At 33.1% G+C, this 10328-nt stretch overlaps 1 non-coding gene across 1 annotated transcript; it reads left to right on the top strand.

Moving 5' to 3' along the window:
- Window positions 1-10000: 10000 nt before the first annotated feature.
- TRNAF-GAA (transfer RNA phenylalanine (anticodon GAA)) lies at window positions 10001-10073 on the top strand. The gene has a single exon. It is a non-coding gene; the product is annotated as a tRNA-Phe (tRNA).
- The last annotated feature ends 255 nt before the right edge of the window (window positions 10074-10328 follow it).

The raw sequence follows: 10328 nt of genomic DNA, 5'->3' as shown, positions 1-10328 counted from the left end.
ACAATCGTTTTAAAGTCCAAATTTCTTGCAAGCAAATCAATTACCATGGCTCTGAGGCAAGTTGTTGGAAATTATTTTACCAGGATCTTAGATCTACTCTCAAGTATGTTGATTAACACCCTAAATATGAACTTTCTAAAACGATGAAATAATAACATATAAAGTTTAGTAAACCTTACATTGGGTGCAGCGGAATAATATGACTCCTTCCGTTCAGATATCTAGCCCTTGATTCCTTTCTGTAGCAGAGCATTATCAATATCTGAACCTGGATCTATTTCTCTCCTTCTTTAGTGCTGAAACTCCTTCTTGTTGAATGTCTTCCTTCACGATCTTCCTCACTATGACTGAGGTATCACTTGCTGTGTGTGGGCACTACTCTAATCACTAAGTATTTCGAAATCTTTTGGAAGAAGAGAGAGAGGGAGTGGTCGGCCAAAGATAGGGAGAGAGAGAGGCTCAGTTTTCTCTGAATGAAAAAGTAGAAAATTTAAGTGTGTATTTCCTGAAGCCTTCACTATCTATTTATAGCATTCCACTAGGGTTAGGTTTGAATTATTTGGCATTAAAATAATGAAAATATCAGAGGGAAAACCCTACAAAAGTGGCCGGCCATGCATAGTGGATTTGGGCCTCACTTTTTGCAATTTAGCAGTTTTATCTTTCCTGCATCTGATTTTCTCAAAAACGCCAATTTTCAAATTCAACCATTTAAATGCCAATTCTAACTATTTAATAACTATAAATAATTATTAAATAATATTGTCATTTATCATATTTATTAATTGAACCATACAAAGTATCATAATTAACAAATATGCCCCTAAAACTCTTTCTTTACAATTTTGCCCTTACTTGGTGAAAAATTCACAAATAGACATAGTCTAATTTGAGAATTATAATTGATTAATCAAAACCAATTACATGAGTCTTACAAGCAATATTATCTCAACTAGTGCGGGGACCATGGGTCTATATAACCGAGCTTCCAATAAGTAGATCAAGAATTTATTACTAAAATTCACTAACTTATTAATTCTTCGTTGAATCCACGCATAGAACTTAGAATCGCACTCTCAGTATATAGAATGCTCTATATGTTCCACAATATATACACATCATTAGTTATCCATTGTTATAATCCTAATTTGATCAATGATCCTCCATATGAATGATCTACACTGTAAAGGGATTAGATTACCGTTATACCCTACAATGTATTTAATCCTTAAAACACTTAACCCCGTATAAATGATATTTCAGCTTATGTGAAATGAGATCTCCACCATTTATTTTCGGTTGGTCAAGCTCGAAGGAGATCATCCTTTGCTTACTATTCGCCAGATAGAAGCTATAGATTCCATGTTTATGTTAGCGCTCCCACTCAATTGCACTACCGTGTTTCCAAAATGTACGTATCACCCTGACCTAAAATTAGGCTTAACTAACAAATCAAAGAACACGAATAGCCTCCTGAGATTGAGCCTAATCATAACAGGATTAAGATCATTTGATCTAGGATCAACTAGGCGATATTGACTTGAATAGATATTACGGTAAGTTTAATAAATCTAAGTCAAAGTTCAATATCAGTACATTGCGATGCATACTCCATGCATCCAACCTGAGCTTTACTTTGACCAATGCTCTGGAAAGAACATAGCATTTCTCCAAATGCAAGTAAACTCTGTTGTAGATTATCATATCAGTAAAACCCTATGTCTGATAAATCTAGGAAACTTTATTCACATAGTCATGTTTACTTTCCAATGTGTTGACGACACAATAAACAGGATCAAGTATGTGAAAAGGGTTTTAGATGAATTTATACATTATGTACATATAATCATGAAATAAATCATCTGAACCATGCAACATTAAATGTTATTTCTTATCTATATTAATAAGTAAATCTGATTATATTGAAATGAGTTTTATTTAGGGCATAAAACCCAACAGATAATCTACAACAGAGTTTACTTGCATTTGGAGAAGTGCTATGTTCTTTCCAGAGCATTGGTTAAAGTAAAGCTCAGGTTGGATGCATGGAGTATGCATCGGAAGGGACCGATATTGAACTTTGACTTAGATTTATTAAACTTACCGTAATATCTATTCAAGTCAATATCGTCTAGTTGATCCTATATCAAATGATCTTAATCCTGTTATGATTAGGCTCGATCTCGAGAGGCTATTCGTGTTCTTTGATTTTTAGTTAAGCCTACTTTTGGGTCAGGGTGATACGTACATTTTGGGAACACGGTAGTACAATTGAGTGGGAGCGCTAACATAAACATGGAATCTATAGCTTCTATCTGGCGAATAGTAAGTAAAGGATGATCTCCTTCGAGCTTGACCAAACGAAAATAAATGGTGGAGATCTCATTTCACATAAGCTGAAATATCATTTATACGGGGTTAAGTGTTTTAAGGATTAAATACGTTGTATGGTGTAACGGTAATCTAATCCCTTTACAGTGTAGATCATTCTTATAGAGGATCATTGATCAAATTAGGATTATAACAATGGATAACTAATGATGTGTCTATATGGTGGAACATATAGAGCATTCCATATACTGAGAGTGCAATTCTAAGTTCTATGCGTGGATTCAACGAAGAATTAATAAGTCAGTGAATTTAGGTTAATAAATTCTTGATCTGCTTATTGGAAGCTCGGTTATATAGACCCATGGTCCCCGCACTAGTTGAGATAATATTGCTTGTAAGACTCATATAACTGGTTTTGATTAATCAATTATAATTCTCAATTTAGACTATGTCTATTTGTGAATTTTTCACTAAGTAAGGGCGAAATTGTAAAGAAAGAGTTTTAGGGGCATATTTGTTAATTATGATACTTTGTATGGTTCAATTAATAAATATGATAAATGACAATATTATTTAATAATTATTTATAGTTATTAAATAGTTAGAATTGGAATTTAAATGGTTGAATTAGAAAATTGGCGTTTTTGAGAAAATCAGATTCAGAAAAGATAAAGCTGCAAAATTGCAAAAAGTGGGGCCCAAATCCACATTGCATGGTCGGCCACTTTTGTAGGGTTTTCCCTCTGATATTTTCATTATTTTAATGCCAAATAATTCAAACCTAACCCTAGCTGAATGCTATAAATAGATAGTGAAGGCTTCAGGAAAATTACACTTTCCTTCTGACTTTTCTTTCAGAAAAAATTGAGCCTCTCTCTCTCCCTATCTTTGGTCGACCACTCCCTCTCTCTCTTCCTCCTTGAGATTTCGAAATTCTTAGTGTTAGAGTAGTGCCCACACACAGCAAGTGTTACCTCAATCATAGTGAGGAAGATTGTGAAGAAAGACTTTCAGCAAGAAGGAGTTTCAGCACTAAAGAATCAGAGAAAGAGATCCAAGTTCAGATATTGATAATGCTCTGCTACAGAAAGTAATCAAGGGCTAGATATCTGAACGGAAGGAGTCATATTATTCCGCTGCACCCAATGTAAGGTTTACTAAACTTTATATGTGTTTATTTCATCGTTTTAGAAAGTTCATATTTAGGGTGTTAATCAACATACTTGTGAGTAGATCTAAGATCCTGGTAAAATAATTTCTGACATAAATTTGACATGATTTTTGAGAAACCCTTTGATTAGTAAAGGCTTGCACAGTAAGTAAAAAATCACTATAGCGTGCCTAAGAAAATATGGCATTACATTAGCACTTTCTCAGGCAACTTTTATCAATAAGGTGCTAGAAAGATTCTCAATGGAGAATTCCAAGAAAGGACAGTTACCATCCAAACATAGAATTACTTTATGCAAGGATCAATATCTAAAGACTCCTCAATAAATGGAAGATATCAGAAAGTACTATTATGCATCAGTAGTTGGGAGCTTAATGTACGCAATGTTATGTACAAGGTCTGACATATGTTATGTTGTATGGATTTTTAGTCGTTACCAATCTAATCCAAGTTTGGAACACTGGATAATTGTAAAGCACATTCTCAAGTATCTTAATGAAAGATCTATCGCTTGCATATTTCGGTGGAGAGTTAAATCCTACTGGATAAAGTAATTATGATTTTCAATCAGACAAAGATAGTTGAAAGTCAACATCTAGGTTAGTATTCACTCTTGGTGGTGGAGCTGTAGTCTGGAGAAGTATTAAGAAAACTCTTATTACAAATTCAACCATGGAAGTCAAATATATAGCAGCTTACAAAGCAGCTAAGGAAGCGGTTTGGTTGAAAAATTTCTACACTGATCTAGAAGTAGTTCCAGAAGTAGAAAAGCCACTGGTGCTCTATTGTGACAATAGTAGAGCGGTGAGCAACTCCAAGGAACCAAAAAGCCATAAGAGAGGCAAGCATGTTGAGATAAGTACCATCTACTAAGATATATAGTAGATAGAGATGATGTGACAGTCTTGTAGATTGTGTTGGAACATAACCTGGCAGATCCATTCTACCAGTAAAATCTTTTATGGGTCATAATCTAATGTGGGGCTAAGGGAGATGCCCAATTTTCTTTTAGGGCAAATGGGAGATTGCTAGGGTTTATGCCCTGACAAGCCTGTAAAGACATTTCTGATTATGACTAAAAATTGAATATTTTGATATATCCATGAATGTTACGTTATTAATATTTAATATTGAATCATTATATATAAATATCAAAAAGATTTTTATTCATACATGACATTGTGACTTGTATTGTACAGAGAATTGAGATCACTTAGCTATGAATAAAATAGTCATGAATATAATAAAGTTTAGGAATCTTTAATCAATGGTTGCTAGTGCGGTTCACTAATGCGTATTATTTAGTGCAAGTAATCTCGATTCAGATTATTGATGTAGCATCACATCTAAGTGAAGGTGTAGTATATAATACAGATTATATATGACAAGGATCGATATGTAATTAAGGTTTCTTAATCAAACATGTCATTTACTATAAAGACCTAATTTATATCATAATGATGATCAATTGTAGATCGACATAAATCCTAAGTAATCATGAACTCATGAACTCATGTTCATGTTATTAGTTTCTTTGATTCACTCGTTAAAGTTTCTTAGAAAAGATGATTCTTACAACTTCTATTTTAGGAGTATAATAATGTGGATGGCTGGGAACATGATCTATAATTATGAAATTCTGACTATCCTAACGGGTCGATTGTTGGTTCCCTTTATGTGTTAATTCTGGAACTGAAAAGTTGTACTCAAATTTAGATTGGATCTAAATTATACTTTCACTAGTGAATTAATGGAACTAAAGGATAAAAAAGTAATTAGAAGGGTAAAACGGTAATTTGACCAGAACTAATTACAAACCGACACAAGGATGACTAATCAATGGAATTGATTATATCAATGAACACTGTAGTAAAACCAGTAAATATAATTATATAATTACTAACAGTTCAATTTCATATTTATAGTGGAGTAATCATGTAATTAATAAATAAGATTATTTAGTTGATGTGATTCAATAAATAATCTAGTTTATTGGATTTTAGAGTTAGAGGTCTATGGTCCCCTGATTGCCACCTTGAAACACTGTCAAGAGTAGGGATAAAAATTGTATTTGGAAGTTCAGAAAAAATTTATTTTGAATTATCAAAATACTAATTATTTATTTTATAATAAATAATTTATTTTTCAAATTAGTTAAATTGAGAAAAGATAAAAATTGTCAGGACAAAGGACACATCCCTTGTCTCAATTAAGACAGAGGAAGGCGCCACATGCACTATATCTAAACACATTACATGCACATGTCCACAATAATTTTGTCTTTTGGAGCTAATTAATTAATTTAAAAGATAAATATTTAAATTTAAAAAGTAGTTGAGATATTCTCTCAAGTGATTAGGAGATTTCCTCAATCGGTTATAAAATATAAATATCTATAATTGAATTCAATTAAATTATTTATTCAAATAATTAAATATGATTTAATAAAAGAATTTGAACTTAAATAATTAATTAAATAAAACTTTATTAGATTTATATAATATACCGCATATACAAAATTCTATATAGTTTTTGAAATATAAAAATTTATATTTAATTTTTGTAAAAGTCCAAAAAGGATTAACTAGTAAATCTTTTTCTCTCTATCACTACAATAAGATTGCTCTTGCTCATGTGTTGAGAATACAAAATCTTTGTATACACTAATATTCTACTTGCTCACACTAGTCATTGTATGTGGTGAAAGATCTGAAAGATCAAGGTGTGAGTTTTGTCAGCACCGTTCCGAGAATACAATATACGAAAAGAATCTAGGATACCCTGATAGGCTTCAAGAGGTAAATATTATTTTTATCTTTTTACTTTCAGCTTAATATATATACATATGGTGATCTTAGGCATATAGTACAATGATAATCACTAAGAAATCTTCAACTGCATGCTTAATTTAGTACTATAAAACTAACATTATATTTCTGGAGCTTTGATAGTTGGAGGTGAATCCGCATGTACTCATCAGTATTTTTTTTTTTAGCTTATTGAAGTTCTTTTGAAGTTTTTGAAGCAAAAAAAAGAAGGCTAATTAGGATTTTTGCTCTTCGAATTTTGGCATGTATCAAATCATGCCCCTGAACTTTTAAGTTCGTTAAAAATGCCCCCTGAATTATTGAGATTGTTGAATTTAAGGACTTTTATCTAATTTTAGTAAAAAAAAGAAGTCTAACATGTATGAAAGCTCAGGGAGCATGATTTAGTACATGTCAAAGTTTGAGGGACATGATTTGTTAGATATCAAAGTCTCGAGAGCATGATTTAATACATAAACAACCACTAAAATAGTAAAATTGAATGAAATTAGACAAAAATACTTAAATCTAACAATCTCAATAGTTCATGAAGAATTTTTAACGGCCAGAAAAGTTCAAGGGCATAATTTGGTAGATTAGTGGGTAAAAATCTTTATTAGTAAAAATAAGCTTGTAAAAGAAAAAAAGGGAAATGGGAGGTGTTTGGTAAGGGTTCATAAATTACCTTTAATTATTTTATAACTACCTTTAATATTTAGTTAAAAACTGAAATTTTCCTGGGTCTGTTTTCTCTGTTATCCTTCATGCGATCCGTCCTGTCCAGGCTGGTAAGAAGAGAAACTGGTGCTTGGTGGAGATGAATGCAGAATCAAATCAATTGAATGAGCTGTTGAGTTAAGCGGTCATGGCAGATCGTAGAAACCCTAGAAGGAGGATCTTGTCACCCACGATGTCTATTCGCCGTGATTATAACGATATGATATCTGTTCTCACTGACGACCTATTCCTCAAAATATTGACCCAAATCCCTGATTATCGTTCTGTAATGCAGTGCAGTCTAGTATGCAAGCGGTGGTCATCTCTGATTTCAGGCTCCCAATGTTATTTAAGCCGATTATTTAACAAACAAGATCACCAAGACCACAAATCCAAACCCAAACCCAAACCCAAACCCAATCCTGTTTCTCTTCTCCTCAGATACGCTGACCACAGTCCATCAAAGATTCTCCATGGAAAACGACATCCATGCCCATGGTTGAGTCCCTCTTGTAAGAGTAATTATCTAAATTTTTTGAATTTTAAGAGATCGGAGCGGTGGGAGAACAAGAGGGAGCCGAAGCCGATTGTGAGATCAACTTATCGTGATTTGTTATTGCTTCAGAAAACACCAACCAAATTCTGCATTTGCAATCCCATTACAGAGCAGTGTGTTTCACTCCCCGAGTCACCTTCATATGAAGAATGCAGGGTTGGATTTGTTTGCATGCCTAAGTCTTGTTGTCAATTAGGGGAAATAGAAGGATTTAACGATAGCTATTGTAGCATGGAGTACAGGGTTGTGCTTTTTGATGTGGAAAAGGTGTGTATTGCAGTATTTTCTTCTGAGACAGGAGAATGGAAGGAGTCAATTTTGTCAATCAAATTTCCATCACAGTTTCGAGATGTTTGGTTGGATTGGGGGAGTACATCAGTGGCTTGTAGCAATGGAAAACTCTACTGGCTATTGGAGTTTGCATGTGAAGCGATAGGAGTTGTTGCTTTGGATGTTTTAATGACAGACCCGACCCAACAATGTCGCTTCATTGGCTTGCCGAAAGGGTTCTTGAAGGCATCACAAAGGGTCGGAATAAGGCGTGTTGGAGTGCTTGCAATGGCTTCTGTAATTGGGATGGTTCGAGGTCGACTGAGGCTGTGTCAGTCGTATTGGTATGGTAATGAACTGAGTAAAATTCATTTGAAATCATGGGATCTGAAGATGAATAATTATGATCATAATGAAGAGGATGATCATGGTTGGGTTTTAGTCCATGATGTTGTAGTGCAAAATTGTGAAGAGAGAAAGTTGTATGTAATTGGTTATCATCCTGATCCGGATGATGATCGTGGTGATATGTTTTTCTTCCTCGGACAAGATCTTGTTGATTATAAGTCTACTTTGTATAAATCCCAGATTGGGAGAGATATCAGCTTAGAAAAAATCCGTTCAACAGCATCAAACATACCATTTTCATCTTTACAAGTTTTTAGTCTTGTTCATCCTTGGCTCCCTACTCGAATAACAGCCTCACCATGACATAATCTACTCTGTAATTTCTTATTCAATCAATAAGAGAAAAAAACATTTTTACTTTATTTTTTTATTGTTGATATTAATGACTAAAAATCTAATGTAAATCTGAAGGCATTTTAAGGTAGACCGTATGAGAATTGAAAAAGAAAAGTTCATATCGAAAAGTATAAAAGAAATTACTGGTTTCTGCCATGGGAGAGTATAAAAAATGAAGGTAGACCGTATGAAATGATTCAAGCAGAGAAAGAATAGTTTTTAGTATAAATAGTGGAACTCGAGTCATGGGAGAGTAACACTGGGTTTTAGCTGCTGAAGGGGAGATCTTTGCTATTAAAATGGCTTTAGAGTTTAGAGTGGGCTCGGGACAAGCATTGGGATAACTTTGCCATTCTCTCAGATGCTCAATCCATAGTTCAAGCTCTAAATCACAAGAAAAGTCATTCGGACTGGCAGATTTGTAGTAGCTGATCTATTTTCTTGTTTTTCAAATGTCTGTTTTTTATATCCAAAGAGAAAGTGCTTCTCCAACTCTATGGTATTTTTAATTAAGTACTTAAAATTAGTAAATATCTCTCGAATAATTTTGGAACAATAATTTTGGAATAAATGGACGTATAGCCTCATTATGGTTGCGTTGCAAAACCATTAAAAATGTTGTATGAAAAAAGTATAAACAAAATGCCTTGGTAGAACTTCTCAACTAAGGCTGCAATTATGAACAAGAAACAATCTAAAAATCATCATAGAAAGTTTTTATCTTTAAAAATACTTACATATGGTATTTTGGTAGAGAACAATGACCAAAGTTTAATACTAACCGAAAAAAGAAAGATATTTTCTGATAAACGAACTCCAAAAAAGAGAGAATTTAATATGCTTACTATGAATTATTGAATGAAGATTGCAGACTAAGTGTTTTTTCTAAGATATTTAGCAGTTCAATTCGAAGTGTGCATGGTAGTCTATTAACTACAGCGTTTTCAAGATAAAACAGTTTCTTTATACAATTTGTTAACGATATTGCTCGGTTATACCTAAAAATTGCTCTGAGAAAAATGTCAGGAAGAAGAGAATTTTTTTTTCTTTGTGTATTCTTCCATTATTCTAATACAACTTATATAAAGAAATCAATCTAATATAAAATGATAAGAAAACGGTAATATGATCGTAGAAAATGTTAGTTTAAGACAATAAAAAATAGATCATTTGATGTACTATCACACACTTCACTATTCATATATTTTTTTAAAAGTTTAACTAATTTCCAACACTTACAAACCATAATCATCTGTAAGTCTATAAGCCAATCCAACTCTCAGTCGAATAATTTAATCTAGTTGATGGGATTTTATAGTTTGGTTAAAACCCATTAAACAAAGTAATAATGCAGATAGTGACATTTAAGAACTAGTACTTTATCTGTGAAACAATCCTCATCAAGCGGGGATAGCTCAGTTGGGAGAGCGTCAGACTGAAGATCTGAAGGTCGCGTGTTCGATCCACGCTCACCGCATTTTGGACTTTGTTGCCATTTTCCGCTCGCTGACCACATCTTTTGTTTATTTTAATGCAGTTTTGGCTGAATTCTTTGTCAATAGGTTTTGGCAGTTTTCAGGTGCTCCTCAAATAGATTTTGCCATTTTGGAGTAGAAACACACCGAGAGTTAGTCCCCTGTGACTGTGAGTAACTACTTCACACACACAAAAAAGTAAAATCTTTGTTTTTAAAAAATTTATTTTAAAAAAACAAAAATGCATTCTATAATCA

Source organism: Cannabis sativa, chromosome 3, assembly GCF_029168945.1.
Source record: "Cannabis sativa cultivar Pink pepper isolate KNU-18-1 chromosome 3, ASM2916894v1, whole genome shotgun sequence".
NCBI lineage: Eukaryota > Viridiplantae > Streptophyta > Magnoliopsida > Rosales > Cannabaceae > Cannabis > Cannabis sativa.
Note: the sequence above shows the minus strand (reverse complement) of the source record. Positions and strands in the feature narration are given on the sequence as shown.